At 42.9% G+C, this 16,892-nt stretch overlaps 1 pseudogene; it reads right to left on the bottom strand.

Moving 5' to 3' along the window:
- LOC147425525 (uncharacterized) overlaps positions 1-5,537 on the bottom strand; it is an 85,810-nt pseudogene extending 80,273 nt beyond the window's left edge.
- Between the last annotated feature and the right edge of the window lie 11,355 nt (positions 5,538-16,892).

Here is a 16,892-nt window from a genome sequence, read left to right as displayed (position 1 = left end):
ATCCGGCTTGTGTTTCAACTTGTAAACCCACTTCGTACCAATGGACTTTTTGCGAGGAGGCAAATCACATAAAGTCCATGTGTCATTTTCTATAAGTGCATCATATTCTGATTGCATGGCAGCCATCCAATTTTTTGAATTCTGTGCTTCATTAAAGGACAGAGGCTCCTTAACATCATGTAAACTAGACACAGCCAAAGCACAACAATCTGATGCATAAGATGCATGGCGATAGCCTGAACGAGTACGACTAGACAAAGGTGCATCCAATTTACTATCACGCAAAGTGTGCACCAGCCATTTTGACATACCTCTAGTCTACTCATTTTTAGCCCTTTCCTCATCAAGTACATCATGTACATCTGCATCAGTAATAGGCTGATCTAAAACATTTTTAGAAACCCCCATAGGCTGTACATTTGCCTCATTGGAACCTACATTCGCATTTCCACCACTTAAAAGAGGCAACAAAGTGTCATAAATGTCCTGTGAGCTTACATTACTGTCTCTAGTACATGACAGCAAGGGATGAATAGAATCTTCCACAAACACTACATCCCGTGAAACCATAATACGTTTTTTTTGTGGATGATACAACCTGTAACCTTTGCTTTCAGCACTATAACCAACAAAAATACATTTGACAGCCTTATCATCGAATTTTCTTCGCTGCACTTGTGGCACCAAAGCATATGCCAAACAGCCAAAAACACGCATGTGCTCAATAGAAGGCTTTGTGTCATGCCATTCTTCATATGGAGTAATAGACTGCAAAGATTTCGTAGGACACCTGTTAAGTACATAAGTGGCACACATGATGGCCTCAAGCCAAAAACAATGCGGCAAAGCTTCACTTTTGACCATACATTGTGCCATTTACGTCAGTCACCTGTTTTTCCTCTCAGCAATACCATTTTGCTGAGGTGTATAAGGCACTATAGATTGGTGTTTTATCCCACGACTATCCAGAAATGCATTAAATTCATGAGACATATACTCCCCCCCTCGATCGGAACGGAGGGTTCCTATAGTACATTTCGAGACATTTTCAGCCATAGCCAGAAATTGTTTGAAGCACATAAAAACTTCGGACTTCGCTTTAAGCAGAAATACGCATCCATACCTGGAGTAATTATCAATGAAAGTCACGAAGTACAGGTAATTGCCCAAGGACGGAGTTTGCATGGGCCCACAAACATCACTATGCACAAGCTGCAACCTGCATGTGGCCCGAACTGAACCATCCTTTGGAAACTTAGAACACTGCATCTTACCCAAAATAGAGCCTTCACAAATATGTTTGACAGGCGCTTCAAGAGGCAGCAAAGAAGCAACCATATCAGATTTCTCCAACGCAGCAAACTGGCAAAATTCAGATGACCAAAACGTGCATGCCAAAGTTTTGCATCTGAAATAGCCCTTGAATCTGCAACACCATTTGCAAAATTTTGTCCACACTTGTCATACAAAGTGAGCTTATACAGTCCACAGCACAAAAGGCCTGATGTAACAATTTCATCACCAAAACTGAGATCATGAACTGTACATCTGTCATCCACAAATTTGACTACAAGTCCAAGTCTAGCAAGTGCGGATACAGACAAGAGATTCTTCTTGATCCCAGGTACATAAAGTGCATCAACAAGTGTGAAGGAACTGCCATTTGCAGCAGTAAGCACAATCTTTCCAACTCCCTGAACTGGATAAGAGGCATTGTTGGCACGAGTGACCGAATTCCCATGAGGGACAGACTCGAGAGAGGTAAACAATTCACGATGTGAGGTAATGTGCTTTGTAGAACCACTGTCGAAATACCACACATGTGAATCTGCAGCAACTGACAAGCATGCATCATGGACATTAGGATTGTAAGTGCACTCTGAGCTAAAAGCCCAATCTGCATCAAGATCAGCATCACAGTCTTCTTTCACAGAAGACTCAACAATGGTTGCATTTGTAGTGGAACCAGCATTTGCAGTGGAACCACCCTCTTTCTTCCTAGCCTCTTTGGCCGTCAACTTAGGACACGACTTGATCAGGTGATCATTAGCTTTACAATAATGGCATCGCATCTTCTTTTTTCCCTTATCACTAGAATGGCCAGACGAAGTGCTTCCAGCAGAAGCATTAGGAAAAGAAGTTTTGCCACTCACGCAGAACCATAAGAAGTGGTTGCATTACTGTTACCACCCCTTCTTTGAGAAGCAATAAAAGCCTGTTCAACTGCACGCTACCTAATCTTGTTTTTTCTAGAACGTGACTCTTGCAATAGCAATGTGCATAATGCATCAAACTTGACAACTTCAGGATTTCCTTCGGTCATTAGTCTCCAAGTACTAGCAAAAGTCTGGTAGGAATCTGGTAAGGCATCAAGAACAGTCTGCACAAGGCAACTGTCTGAAATGACTTTACCTGCAGAAATAAGCTGCTCATTGATATCCTTGACACTAGCAAGGAAAGTGTCCATATCATCTTCCTCATGCATAATCTTCGACTCCAGCTCTTTACGCAGCAAAGCAATTTTAGCCTCATTACAGCTTGCATAAATACTTTCTAGAATATCCCAAGCCTGTTTTGCAGATTTTGGCGAACGGATGTGAGAACAATGGTGTGCTTCACAGACAACGCAATCAATGCATGAGCCTGCACATCCTTAACATCCCAACGACCTTGTTCTACCGTAGGCAAAACAACTCGAACAGCTGCAATCCTTGCAGCAAGACCTGCAACATCCTCAACATTGCCTACATCCTCAGAACCAGGGCGTACATCAATGCCCTGCACAATGTTCCAGACACCCTTTGACACAAGAACATGTTGCATCATATAAGCCCACATAGGGTAGTTGTCCCCATCCAACCTGTCCTCAGCAGCAAACATCTTGAACACATCTGTGCCATTATTGTCAGCCATGTTAAATGCTGCACTTGATGTGAGAACTGCCCGAAAATAGGAGAAATGGAGCGTTAACAACCTGTGCTATATAGCACAAACCGTAGAAGACTATAAGGCACCTGTTACGAGAAATCGGCACTGACAAAAATTCTGCACAAAATGACGAAATAGCCTGTGTAGTACTAGTGTCTGTAGTGGAAACGGAGGCCGAAATGAGCCCAAATTAAAATTTGTCGACCTGGGAACGCTCACCAAAGCTCACTGAAATCGGAGAAAGTGAGCGGGCGTGTGCTGGAGCAGCTGGCGACTAAGCCCGGGAGGAGGTGACCTGCTCTGATACCAATTGTTGGAATTAGGGTTGCAGAGAAACACACACAGCTTGGAGAAGACGAAGGAAGCTCAAGGCACACAATAGAGAGTGAATTACTTAGTGTGCAATGGAAAGAGAAATAGCCCTAGAGTGATGGGCGTATATACAATGCACGGGGGAAAAAACCTCCTAAAGAGGGAAAAAATGCCCCAGCGGTCCTAGTGTGTTCACACACATCACTACCACAAGTATATGGTAACAATCCTCTCTCTGCCTGTATAGCCATAGCCTGAAGGCATTGTGCTTCCTTCCACACGGCCTTGCTACATACAGTTGGTTGTTGGGTACTTTTCCCTCCCAAACTGCCACAGATTCTGCAACTCCATCCCCATTATCTAATGTGCTACTACCAGGTACTTTTGCTCCATGGTTGTGACGAGTAGAAGCCATTCTTAACAAGAAAGGGTAAGTTGGTACGGTGGTAAGCATGTGATCAAAGCAAGGTGGGGACAGGGTGGTAGCTATGGTGAGTTGCAAATGCGGTAGGTACAGAAAGTGACAAATCTAGAGCATATGAGTAGGCGGATGTTTTCTCAACTAGCAAAGGGCACGAGCACAGAGCAAAACTTAGGCAAGGAGAGCGGGGAGGCAATATAGGTGCATTTGAGAGGGTGGGCAAGAGATGTTATGATAGTCGGACAACACTAGAGCTTAAGGGTAAGAGGGGCCATGCCGCCGCCTAAGGCGATGCCGTTTTACCAGTTCTATAAAAAAAATCTTTCAACCTCTTCCCAGGCCCTCGTCCACGTGAGCGCCCTACTGCTTAGCTTCATGCCATGCTCTCTCCCTCCCTCTTGCGCTTCCGCTCCCTTTGCCTAGCTTGGTGTTGAGGACTGCGTCGGCAGAAGAACTTTCCATTAGCAGCGATTGCTTTTGATAGCTGGGCATCATCTTAGATTCGCTACGATAATGATTTTTTTTAAATCGTAGGGACATACTTCTACTATTCCATTTCATAGCTCTTTCAAAAGGTATACTTTTTATTCTTTATGGTGATAAGTTTGTCATCCTAGTCTTGCAAGAATCACACATGTCCTTGTGAAACCACGGTAGGACCTTACTTCTCTTCACTTACGCTTTGGGTGCACCGCTATGGGTCAAAAATCAATAGATAAGTTTAGCGGCTAAGGGTTGCATACCTAGACATCGAAGGTGAAGGGATTAGATTTCTCTAAGGGTGAAGAGCTATGGGTAAGTACTGGAGCTTGAAAAGGATACATCCTCAATCCAAAGCCTTGTCAGTCATCCCTCCGAAAATGGAAGATGTGATAAATTCTTTGCATGGATCTCAATTCACAAGAAAATTTCGAACTTTTCTCATATCAGAAAACGGAGTCTTTTTCAGTGTTTTGCATACAATGCATAACATGATGAGCTTCTGCTCGGGAGGTACCGCATACTAGCTAGGCATGATTGGGGCAGGGGACCGCCAGCCCGGTGGGAAGCACCCATACCTAGCTAGGTACGATTTGGGGGCAGGGGACCGCCGGCCCGGTGGGGCACCGCATACCTAGCTAGGTACGATTGGGGGCAAGGGGCCACCGGCCCCCCCCACCGAGCCGGCGATCCCTTGGGGGGGCCGGTGGTCCCTTGCCCTCAATCGTACCTAGCTAGGTATGCAGTGCCTCCCTCACAGAGGCTCATGATGTTGAAACTTGAGGTAAGTCACAATGTGGGAATTATTGTGAGAATCTGTCCAAAACTTCTTGTGCATGCAAGGGCACCGGGCCGGCGGTCCCCTGCCCCAATCGTACCTAGCTAGGAATGCAATGCCTCCCTCATAGAAGCTCATGATGTTGAGGTAAGTCACAATGTGGGAATTATTGTGAGAATCTGTCCATTGCAGAAGAAGCAACTGTCGATTCCAGAGATTTTATACACATTGAACCCTTGTGAAAAAATATGCTCTCACAAAATTATTGCTTCCATAAGGACACATACACAAATAGTATCAAAGGCAAGAAAATAAAGCGCCAAGGTGGAACTTACGGGGATCTAGCTCGAAGAGCATCAAAGAAGTCGTGTGGCAGCTGTGGGCTTAGTATAGCCAACATCTGCCTTTCCTCCAGTTGCCCTCTCTTGGGGAGATGAGGGAGGATTGGGCCAAAGGGCAACAATGGCCTCTGCCATCTCCCGGGCAAGCACTTGGGAAACATGAGTAATAGCAATAGGGTGTGAAGGACTGGGAGGGCGCAACCACGGCATCACCGGGTCGTAAGGCTGCCAGGGGAAGTCGTCGTGGCACATAAGCAAGATTACGCGAGGGTTGCATGCCAGAAGAACGCTCAAAACTTGGCTAGCTAGCAGTTAAATAATGCAAACATCTAACTATAGTATGTACTATCTCGGGGTGCCACGTGGATAATAATTCAGCCTTTGGCAGCTTGGCCATTGATTTTCATGAGCTGTAAGCCTCTCTCTCTCTCTCTCTCTCTCTCTCTCTCTCTCTCCCCTTTTTCGGTTGGTAAGGGCCGAGTCGCACCCTGTGCGAGCAGGGGGAGAGTGGTGGAGGATGCATGTGGGTCGCACCCAAAGGAAAGTGAGAGAGAAGAGAAAGCAACTCAGTGAGTCTCGCTACCTACAACATTTCTCATTGGGGGAGCAGTTGCGCAAAAGAAGGTAAGACGAGCTCCAACAAAAAATAGCATAATACCCTCCTTTTCTGAGGTATTAATGGAATCACAACAGGGGTTCTACAAACCAGGATAAATTTTCTCTTTCTCTATTTTTGGTACTCGCTCTATTACCAAGACTCCCGCTCACACAGTGTGAGACTCAGCCCTAAGCATGCAATGGCTACGATCGCAAATGTAGCAGGACATGCCCTAATAAGGTTGCATGTCATAATAATCAGTATCTATTTCTCCTAAATGATTTTCTCATGTTAAACTGATCATTTAATATGGGGAAGTGCCAGGGGAGAAAAAGCTAGAATATTGGTTAAGTTAGCAGACCAGCCACACTAGGGATCCAAAGGGGGGGCCATCTCCAAAAGAGCTATGTGCAACAATGGGCTTCAAAGACATTAAGGTTTAGCCCATTAAGACTTCCAAAATGCTAAGGTTCCAAAATTCAAAGGTTGTGTCCAAAGGTCAACTTTAGGGAAAATTGGATGCTTTGTGTGTGTCCCAAAAGTCTTTGTCAAGCCCTACATAGGAGGGGGCGAGCCCAAGAAGTAGGGGATGAGAGAGAAACTCATACACACACACACAAGCTCCCTTTGTACACAAGGGGAAAGAGGGACACATGTCAGCTCCCTAGCCCAGATGCCCACAAGGTGTAGTCAAATCCTATTGGATGGCCTTGGAGGTGGACCAATGAGAATTAGGCTAGAGTAAATCTAGTTTAATTAATTTAAAAACACTTAATAAAAGAATCAATAAGAATTAGGGGATGAGAGAGAAACTCATACACACACAAGCTCCCTTTGTACACAAGGGGAAAGAGGGACACATGTTAGCTCCCTAGCCCAGATGCCCACAAGGTGTAGTCAAATCCTATTGGATGGCCTTGGAGGTGGACCAATGAGAATTAGGCTAGAGTAAATCTAGTTTAATTAATTTAAAAACACTTAATAAAAGAATCAATAAGAATTAAGCTCTCTAGAAGACTATTGGACAGTCTCCCAAGGGGACCAATGAGCATTCAACAGCCCAATGGCTTGCCTGATTCCTATTGGCCAGGAGGCAAAGGGGTCCAATGAGAGTTTAGTTGAATTATTAAATTATCTAAATCTCTCACAAAAGGGGAAAGGGGGACACATGTCAGAAGGCTATCACTTATAATGCCTAATTGTCATTGGCTAAGCCTGGGGAGGTCCAATAGGATGCTAGCATGAGTAATTAGCAAGGGGGGTCAACCAAGAGACAGAGGGGACTGATTTTTGCAAGGAATTATTGACATATACACTCACACTATCTCATGTGTGAAGTAAAGAAGACTCTCTCTCCTTCTCAAGCTTTAATGGAAAGCTTATCACCTACTCCAAGCTTGTGAGAAGGAAGGCCTACACCAACAACTCTTGGCTTTGTGATGCAAATCCAACCAAGAGCCAAGCTTCAATGCATGCTCATCTCCTCTACCATGCTAATTACTAAGCTAAGAAATGCTAATACGAATGATTATGTGAGGAGATGTACATCTTTCTTGTAAGAATACTCCTTCTTCCTCTCAATCTACTCTCATACCCCGCTAGCTCTCACCATCTTCGAAGGTGGGTGAGGTCTTGGGTATGAGACCATGAGGGAATTGATGTTGCGTTTGATAAGTGTTTTGCATAGTGCATGAAGTTTCCATCTTCATTGCACTAGCTAGTATTGAAGGAATTACACAAGAAATTGTATTGTAAAATGTTTCTCTTGATGGGAGAAACCATAATACAAAGCCTTTTGGAGGGGGGACCGGCTCCATGCAAATCCGGTCCTCAATTGTTGTCAATTGCTTAATTTTTCTCTCTTTTGAAGTATTGTTCATGCTATCTAACTAGGTGTTATGAATTTTGTTGCTTTCTCCACCCAAGCACTCTTGTTATTATCATTAGGAATCTATTCTAATGAAATGCTCACTATGTTCATGCTATTTTCCGCTACACACAAGTTACTAGTCCATTAAATGTTACATTGGTATCAGAGCACAAGGTTTCTCTTTTCTTGCTCAAGAAGGGAGGTGCTCAAGCTAGCTATAAATGGTTGGTACTATTAATTGCATGTGAGTAAGTAGAATAGGGATTTTTCAGCTTTGCAGTGCGCCTGCCTTTGTGTAGTTAACGGGGCATTACCGTCGAGAGCTATGGTCTTAATAGTGGAGTCCTAGGGGGCTTGCCTATGGCTTAACCACTATTGAGCTATTAGAAGCTTGACAGGAGCCGGTGTTGTTTTGGTGTTGAACGACCCTCTCTTATATTCCTTGCAATCAATGGTATTCGAGCCATGAGTACAATCGCTTGAGTGCTTTTTCTAAAGGGGTAAAGAGGAGTAGCAACTAGGGCTTGAAGTGCCAAAATACACCTAAAAGTTATTAGAATGGCTGACAATAGTAAAGAGAGTGAAATTAGTGTTGATAACTTTGATTTTGCCAATGAGCAAGCCACTAATGATGCCCCGATGCGTGTTAACTATCTTGTTTCTAGGCTTCAACAAGCCATGGGCAATCCATCCCTCCAAAGTGAAGTGCAATGGCAGCTTCGTGCTCATGGGATTCTTCAAGCTCCCCACCATGACGAGAGAACACCTAGGAAGCCTCCTTGTGAGACTTCCAAAAGAGGTCTCTCTCTGATTGGGGAAGAAGAAGAGGATCCCTATGAAGGGCTCAAAAATTTTCTCCTTGATGATGCATCTCCTTCTCAAAGGAGAATTTAAGAGCCTCCACCAAATGAATGAGAAAGAAGTGAGTCTCCCACCACCTCGGCAGAGATGGCTCCACAAAGACGGTGGGCTAAACGCTCTCCATCACCTCCAAAATGGAGAAGACCATCGCATACTTCTCCACACCATACTTTAAAGAGGGATGACAAAAAGCAAGAGAAGAAAAAGGCAAGAAAGAGGACACTCTCTTCTCCATCTTCTTCATCCTCTTCCTCTTATGAAAGTGATGGTGAAGACAAAGAAGATCAAGGAAACAAAAAGGCGAGAAAGAGGTCACCCTCTTCTCCATCTTCCTCAAATTCTTCATCTTCTGAAGAAAGTGATGGTGCAACCTTTGAACAATCAAAAAGAAGAGGCCGTAGGAAATCCTATGCCGCGTGGAAGAGGTCGTCCAAGCTCAAGAAATTCAAAGAGGGAGGAAAGAGCATCTCTTTCCTTACCTATGATGGCACTTTACGTGCTACGGACAAAGTCTTGGCCTTTACCAACAATTTGATGCGGCATTCGGAGATGAGGGCTTCACGGAGTCCGCTAAGCTACGCCATGTAGCTATGCACTTTTAAAAGTCCGCCGGACAATGGTGGTCTATCCTACACGCCAACGGTGAAGCTCCACGAACATGGAAAGCTTTAAGAGCTTCCATTATGAAGCAGTTTTTGGCCACCGATGTCAAAGACAAAGTACTCACCTAATTGCGAAGCTTGAAGCTCTCTCCCTATGAATCCATCCACAAATATGTAGACAAGTTTTGGGCTCTATAACTCAAAGCCACTGTCTTCAAAAAGTTGGATTATGGAGAGCAAAAGCAACAATTTTGTGCGGGCTTAACCAAAGAACTGGCGGAGTATGTCAACTCCCAAAGGCCACGGACCATATCGGCGGTATACATCATACTATGATGGCCTCTCGAATCAATTTCCAACCAGGGGCTAAGAGGAATTCTAAGCCCCCTAAAAACAAGGGTTCCAGTGAGCCTAAGGGGAAGGACAATTTCCAAAAGTCTCCTAAGGGAAACTCCAACAAAGCTAAAGAGAGGGGAGTTTATAAAGGCAAAAATAAACTCTCTCCTGAAGAGCTTGAGCGTTATCGCAAGGATAACTCGTGTTTCAAGTGCGGCGAAAAAGGGCATGCGTGCCGCGCTTGTCCCCAAATGAACAACCGCCATGATCCTGCTAGAGCTACCTTGGTCGAAATCCAAGAAGAGGAAACTCAGCACAAAGGATCTCCTCTATGCCATGCTTTGGGGAAGGTCAGAGAACATGATGCTTTTATTCTCTTTGATCCCAGTTCTACTCACAATTTTATATCTATAGAGTTGGCCACCAAGCTAGGCATACAAGCCTACGACATGGGAGATGTCCTACCCGCAGACAGTGCTTTCAAGGGGCAAGAAGCTTCTGTCCCTCCCTTAATCGGGAAATTGAGGCTCCACGTCCAAAGCTATGTGGACAAAGAGGACTTCTTTATCTCTCCTCTCAAGCATGGCGATGTAATCCTAGGGGCACCATGGTTTGATCGCATGGCTGCCAATGTTAAATTCCCTGAAAGGAGAATCTCCTTTAAGTTGAGGGAAAAAGATATGTATATAGATGCTAAGGGTAGAAGACCTATTTGATAAGCTCCAAGGCTCCACCTACTTCAGTAGGATTGACCTAAAAAGTGGCTATCATCAAATAAGGATAGTTGATCAAGTCATTGTAAAGACCGCATTTCGCACTACATTTGGTCTGAATGAATACATTGTCATGCCTTTTGGCTTGACCAATGCACCAGCCACATTCAACCGCTTGATGGAGAAGCTATTTAGTCTCACCGAACTTTTATTGGAGTGTTCTTTGATGATATCATCATCTACTCTAATTCATTAGACGAACACAAACGACACCTCCAGGTAATATTTCAAGTTCTAAGAGAAAATAAACTTTATGTTAATCGAAATAAAAGTGAATTTTTCTTACAAGAGATTCAATATTTAGGTCACATTATCTTTCAAGATGGCATCCAAATGGATCCATCAAAGTAAGAGGTAATAAAAGGATGGCCTAAACCAAGGAATCTTCATGAGTTAAGAAGGTTTATAGGTATGTGCGCATACTATAGACGCTTCATAGAAAAGTTCTCACTAATAGCAGGACCATTACATGACCTAACAAGAGAAAAATGTTAGGGAAACATGGTCTTCCAAGGAGAACAATGCTTTCGAAAAGCTTAAAGAAAAGATTATCTCTCAACCTATGCTTACACTACGGGATCTCTCAAAGACATTTGAGGTCCAATGTGATGCTTGTGGTCATTGCCTTGGAGCTGTTTTTCTTCAAGAAGGGCACGCCCCTGGGGGATTCACTCTATATAAAAAAGAGGACGCCACCTGCAAGCGGACAACTTTGATAAAACCCCTATATACAACTCATATTAGGGAATATGATCCCTTTTCTACGCTTATATGATAATCAATGAAGAAAACTATCATACCCCTATTTTACATATAAAATTTAGGTCTCACATGATGTAACTAAGTAAAACTAGTAAAAGAGTGTGTAGCATAGTGACTGGCAATGTACTAAGGAGAATTTTTGTTGCTAACTAGATGTACCCTCAATGTGTCTTAGTTTGACATTTAAACTATGTGCCCGATTAACCTATAATCTGGCTACTCGTCCAATTCTGACCCATCCAAAGCTGGCGTAAAGCAACACTTGACCTGCTCCAAATCAACCCTTATCTATGACCGGCTTGATGCAAAATTTGATGTGTGACCTGATAAAAAACTTCACTAAAATTCATCCGAGTTCTAGTGCACATTGGTGACCGATCATTACAAGCAATAAACCCCAGCCAATTTCCCACCCCCCCCCCCTATAGATATGATATCCCCCTCCCTTGATTTTAAGCTTGGGACCTGCTCCGAACTTATACACTTATGTAACTTGTAAAAAAAAAACCCTCCCCTGAACTTACATGGTGAGGTAAGTTTTTTATGGTGAATCCCCCGGGGGCACGCCATAGGCTATGAAAGTCGAAGGCTTGACCCTGTTGAGCAAGCTCTAGGCATATATGAAAAGGAACTCCTTGTAGTTCTACATGCCTTAAACTCATGGAAGCACTATTTATTGGGGACTTCTTTCATTTTGCGAGCGGATCACCAAAGTCTTAAGTACTTCATGACGTAGACCAAGCTCTCCGACAAACAAATTAGGTGGGAAAATTTCCTTTTGCAATTTCATTTTCATATTGCTCACATTGCTGGAAAGCATAATCAAGTAGCCGATGCACTCTCAAGATGGCCGAGAGTGAATGCGGTTTCCATAGCAACTCACAATGATCTATCTTCTATGATAGATGAGTATGCTATTGATCCCGATTTTAGAGATGTGATTTCAGCCCTTGAACTAGGGAAGAAAGAGGAACCATTTACTTTACAAGATGGTTATCTTCTCTACGGCAATAGACTATGTGTTACTAGCTCACTATGTGAGAAAGTAATGTATGAATCTCATGCTCCTCCTTATGCGACGCATAGAGGGATTCAATCTACCCTAAAGGGAATTGAAACATATTTCTATTCCGTTATCATGAAAGAGAACATACAAGAGTATGTTTCTAAATGTGTGGTATGCCAAAAGACAAAATTTGATAGAGGGAAGCAACCTAGATTGCTTCAACCCTTGCCAATCCCTAATTCACCATGGGAGAGCATATCCATGGATTTTATCTTTGGATTTCCTAAGTCTATCCATGGGAATACGGGAATATGGACGATAGTAGACAGGTTCAGTAAACAAACTCATTTTATACCTGTCAAAAAGACTATCAAAGCCCATCAAATGGCAACCCTCTTCATTTCACAAATTTTCAAGTACCATGGCTTGCCAATGTCCATAGTGTCGGATAGAGATCCTCGAATGACCAGTAATTTTTGGAAGGGTCTCTTTGAGAATTTAGGAACAAGGCTAAACTTCTCTTTGGCCTATCACCGCAAACGGATGGCCAAAGTGAAATAGCTAACCTAACAATTCTCGATCTACTAAAAGCCTATGTAATGAAAGTAGACCAAAGATCCCAATGGGAGAAGTACTTACCCTTAGTGGAGTATGCCTACAATAACACTGTACATACTTCCACGGGAAAAGCACCTTTTGAGGTAATTGAGGGAAGATCAAAAAGTCCCTTGTTACTTAAGGTACACGGGAAGATCTTCGCTGCACATGAGTATAGCCGAGGCATACAAGAATCTTTCCAAAAGATTAAGGATGCTATCTCTATCTCACAGCAAAGGCAAATGCTGCTGCTGACAAGCACAGAAGAGCCCATGCCTTTAAAGAAAATGATTGGGTCTTAATCAAATTCTTGAAGGCTCAATTAAGGCACACGACGGGCAAGAATCCTACGGGACACCAAAAGTACAATGCTAAGTTAGCAAAAAGGTACTATGGTCCCTTCCAAATTATTAGGCTAATCAATGAGATGGCCTATCAACTCAAGTTCCCCAACCATTGGCTCATACACAATGCTTTCCATGTGAGCCTACTAAAGCCTTACAAAAGAGAGCCACCTCAAGAACCAACTATTAAAGACCCACTGGAGATCGAGGACCAAGAAGAGGTGCTGCAGCCCGAGTCCATTCTCCGACATGAAGCCAAGGTACTAAGGGGTGGTAAGACTATACGAAGATATCTTATTAATTTTAAGAATTATCCTTTTGAAGATGCTAGATGGATGCAAGGCATACAATTAAAGGATAACCTAAACCTTGTCAATGCTTACAATGCTTCCCAAGAGTAAGCAAATGTACAAATGTTAAAAATGAAAAAAGTTTTTGTCTTAAAAGACTCTCTTTTTCTTTATTGTGCACAAAAATGAAGTAGTATGCATGCTTAGATCAAGTTTGCGGAGACGACGTCTCCCGAACACCAAGTAGAGCTTGTCACTCTACTATGGAAGATTGATAGGACTAATATGCAGACATGCTTGCGGCAGCCTCAGGCTCTCAAGCGCCAAATGGACTAGTCATCCATTTTGGAACGATGTTGCAGGGTAATATAGGGATCCTCTACCCGCTAAGAAACACGACTCATGAATATTCTTTATCTTCTCTACACCATAGTCGAGGACGACTATGATTTCAAGAGAGAGGTAATGTCAATAATCAATATCTAATTCTCCTAAATTATTTTCTCATGTTAAACTAATCATTTAATATGGGGAAGTGCCAGGGGAGAAAAAGCTAGAATATTGGTTAAGTTAGCAGACCGGCCACAGTAGGATCCAAACGAGGGAAAATAGGGATCCAAAGGGGGGGGCATCTGCAAAACAGCTATGTGCAACAATGGGCTTAAAAGACCTTAAGGTTCAGCCTATTAAGACTTCCAAAATTCAAAGGTTGTGTCCAAAGGTCCACTTTAGGAAAAATTGGATGCTTTGTGTGTGTCCAAAAGTCTTTGTCAAGCCCTACATAGGAGGGGGCAAGCCCAAGAAGTAGGGGATGAGAGAGAAACTCATACACACACACAAGCTCCCTCTGTACACAAGGGGAAAGAGGGACACATTTCAGCTCCCTAGCCCAGATGCCCACAAGGTGTAGTCAAATCCTATTGGATGGCCTTGGAGGTGGACCAATGAGAATTAGTCTAGAGTAAATCTAGTTTAATTAATTTAAAAACACTTAATAAAAGAACCAATAAAAATTAAGCTCTCTAGAAGACTATTGGATAGTCTCCCAAGGGGACCAATGAGCATTCAGTAGCCCAATGGCTTGCCTGATTCCTATTGGCCATGAGGCAAAGGGGTCCAATGAGATTTTAGTTGAGTTATTAAATTATCTAAAGCTCTCACAAAAGGGGAAAGGGGGACACATGTCAAAAGGCTATCACTTATGCTGCTTAATTGTCATTGGCTAAGCGTGGGGAGGTCCAATAGGATGCTAGCATGAGTAATTAGCAAGGGGGGTCGACCAAGAGAGAGAGGGGGACTGATTTTTGCAAGGCATTATTGACACACACACACTCACACTATCTCATGTGTGAAGTAAAGAAGACTCTCTCTCCTTCTCGCGCTTTGATGGAAAGCTTATCACCTACTCCAAGCTTGTGAGAAGGAAGGCCTACACCTACAACTCTTGGCTTTGTGATGCAAATCCAACTAGGAGCCAAGCTTCAATGCATTCTCATCTCCTCTACCATGTTAATTAGTAAGCTAAGCTAAGTTAATATGAGTGATTATGTGAGGAGATGTACATCTTTCTCGTAAGAATACTTCTTCTTCCTCTCAATCTACTCTCATACCCCGCTAGCTCTCACCATCTTTGAAGGTGTGTGAGGCCTTGGGTATAAGATTGTGAGGGAATTGATGTTGTGTTTGATAAGTGATTTGCATAGTGCATGAAGTTTCCATCTTCATTGCACTAGATAGTATTGAGGGAACACAAGAAATTGTATTGTAAAATGTCTCTCTTGATGGGAGAAACCATAATACAAAGCCTTTTGGAGGGGGGACCGGCTCCATGCAAATCTGGTCCTCAAATGTTGTCAATTGCTTAATTTCTCTCTCTTTTGAAGTATTGTTCATGCTATCTAACTAGGGGTTATGCTTTTTGTTGCTTTCTCCACCCAAGCACTCTTGTTATTATCATTAGGAATCTATTCTAATGAAATGCTCACTATGTTCATGCTATTTTCTGCTACACACAAGTTACTAGGCCATTAAATGTTACATTGCAACACTAAGAAGCAGTTGCAATTGTACCCGATGTGTGCACTGGTAGAGTGCAATCCAAGCTGCCTCAATTTGACTTTCTACAGGTGCACATGCTCATGTAACACCGTCTATAATTAGTCACGAGTCATTTTGTACACATGCTCATGTATAGTGGTCGATTGCTCTTACCCTCATTTTGGTGTTGCACTTGCTTCTCCCTCCCGTGCAGCAACTACATAGATCAAAGACATGGCGATGGATAGCGATCATGATTGCAAGGTGCAGGTCATATCTCATGTCCAGGCTACTCCTTTGACCGGCCCTTGGTGGGCACATCCTTCAAAGGGGCAAGTGGCCCTCAGGAGGGAGCTCAAAAATTATATTGAACATGTTTCTATAAATCTAATTAGCGACAACATAAGCAACAAACCAGTTCTTTAAAAAAACTTAGGTTTAGTGTACTCCCAACAAATGTTTTTGAGTTTTACGTCTAAATTTTAAGTTTGAAGGTGAGAAACCTACATAATTTAGAGAAATTTAGTGTAAAACCCCTTAAATTTAGTCAACTTATATCTAAAATTTATCATTGGTAGGTTTGCCAAGGTTTTGGAAAAAAATGTTCATTCAAGAGAAATAAAAACGCCAGTTGTACACAGTGTGAAAGCCGACAGACCCCGAGAGCTGTAAGACCTATCATGAATGCAAGCAAAAAAATTCGAAGGTAAAAACACCTGCCACCATGCTAAAACATATAATGTTTTACCTTACATTGTCTACAAATAGCAGACTAAAGCATACTGTACAAAATACCAGTATAACCAGTAACGAGGTAAGCTAGGGTAGGAAAAAACCTGAGAGACCTGAGTGGTGAGCTCCATAGCTCCTTTTTGTGAAGCAGGCATTAAGACTTCTCAGAAAAACACAATAGAACAACACTAGCTAAGTGAGGGGCAGAGATGCACCCTCACCTGTTTAAATAGTAGGAGGAGGATGGTCTGCACATCCTCTGAGTTGGAGTTATCAGTGAGTCGGGCCGCACAGCCTTGTGAGTGTATGATAGCACAGAACGACACGCAGATACCCATGAATGGGGAGATCCAAAGCCAAGGAGAGGCTGCTTCACGGCTTAATGAGGAAAGAAATCATTACTCATGCGCCGCTCTCCAGAGGCTTTTATATATCATATTTTATTATTCAAGGGATAGGCCCCATGGTTTTAACAGCTGAGAAGTAAGCCAAGAATCATCAGATGATAACCATTTACTAGGAAGTTGTGAAATTTTATGAAGGAAGCATTCCTTCACAACTTCACTTAAGTCCGATAGGACTGTCATCTCTAGTCGAAGAGCATTGACAAGGTCAGTGAGACAGCTTAGTATAGCTGATAGAGCATGGTTCGGGTTTTTGGGAGAGTATGATTAAGCCCTTTGGCCAAAATTCTATGTATTTTAGTATTTTCAATAATGCTAAGAACACAAGGCAAACATGATTGTCAAAAGCTTCAAAATTTCTGCAAAAGGTGGTAAACTGAAAACATGTACAATGAGGAACAACATCCTGTCTAAGAAAGT

This window comes from Adiantum capillus-veneris, chromosome 25 (genome assembly GCF_014529385.1).
Source record: "Adiantum capillus-veneris isolate H3 chromosome 25, ASM1452938v2, whole genome shotgun sequence".
NCBI classification, from domain to species: domain Eukaryota; kingdom Viridiplantae; phylum Streptophyta; class Polypodiopsida; order Polypodiales; family Pteridaceae; genus Adiantum; species Adiantum capillus-veneris.
This window is presented reverse-complemented; position numbering and strand designations above follow the sequence as displayed.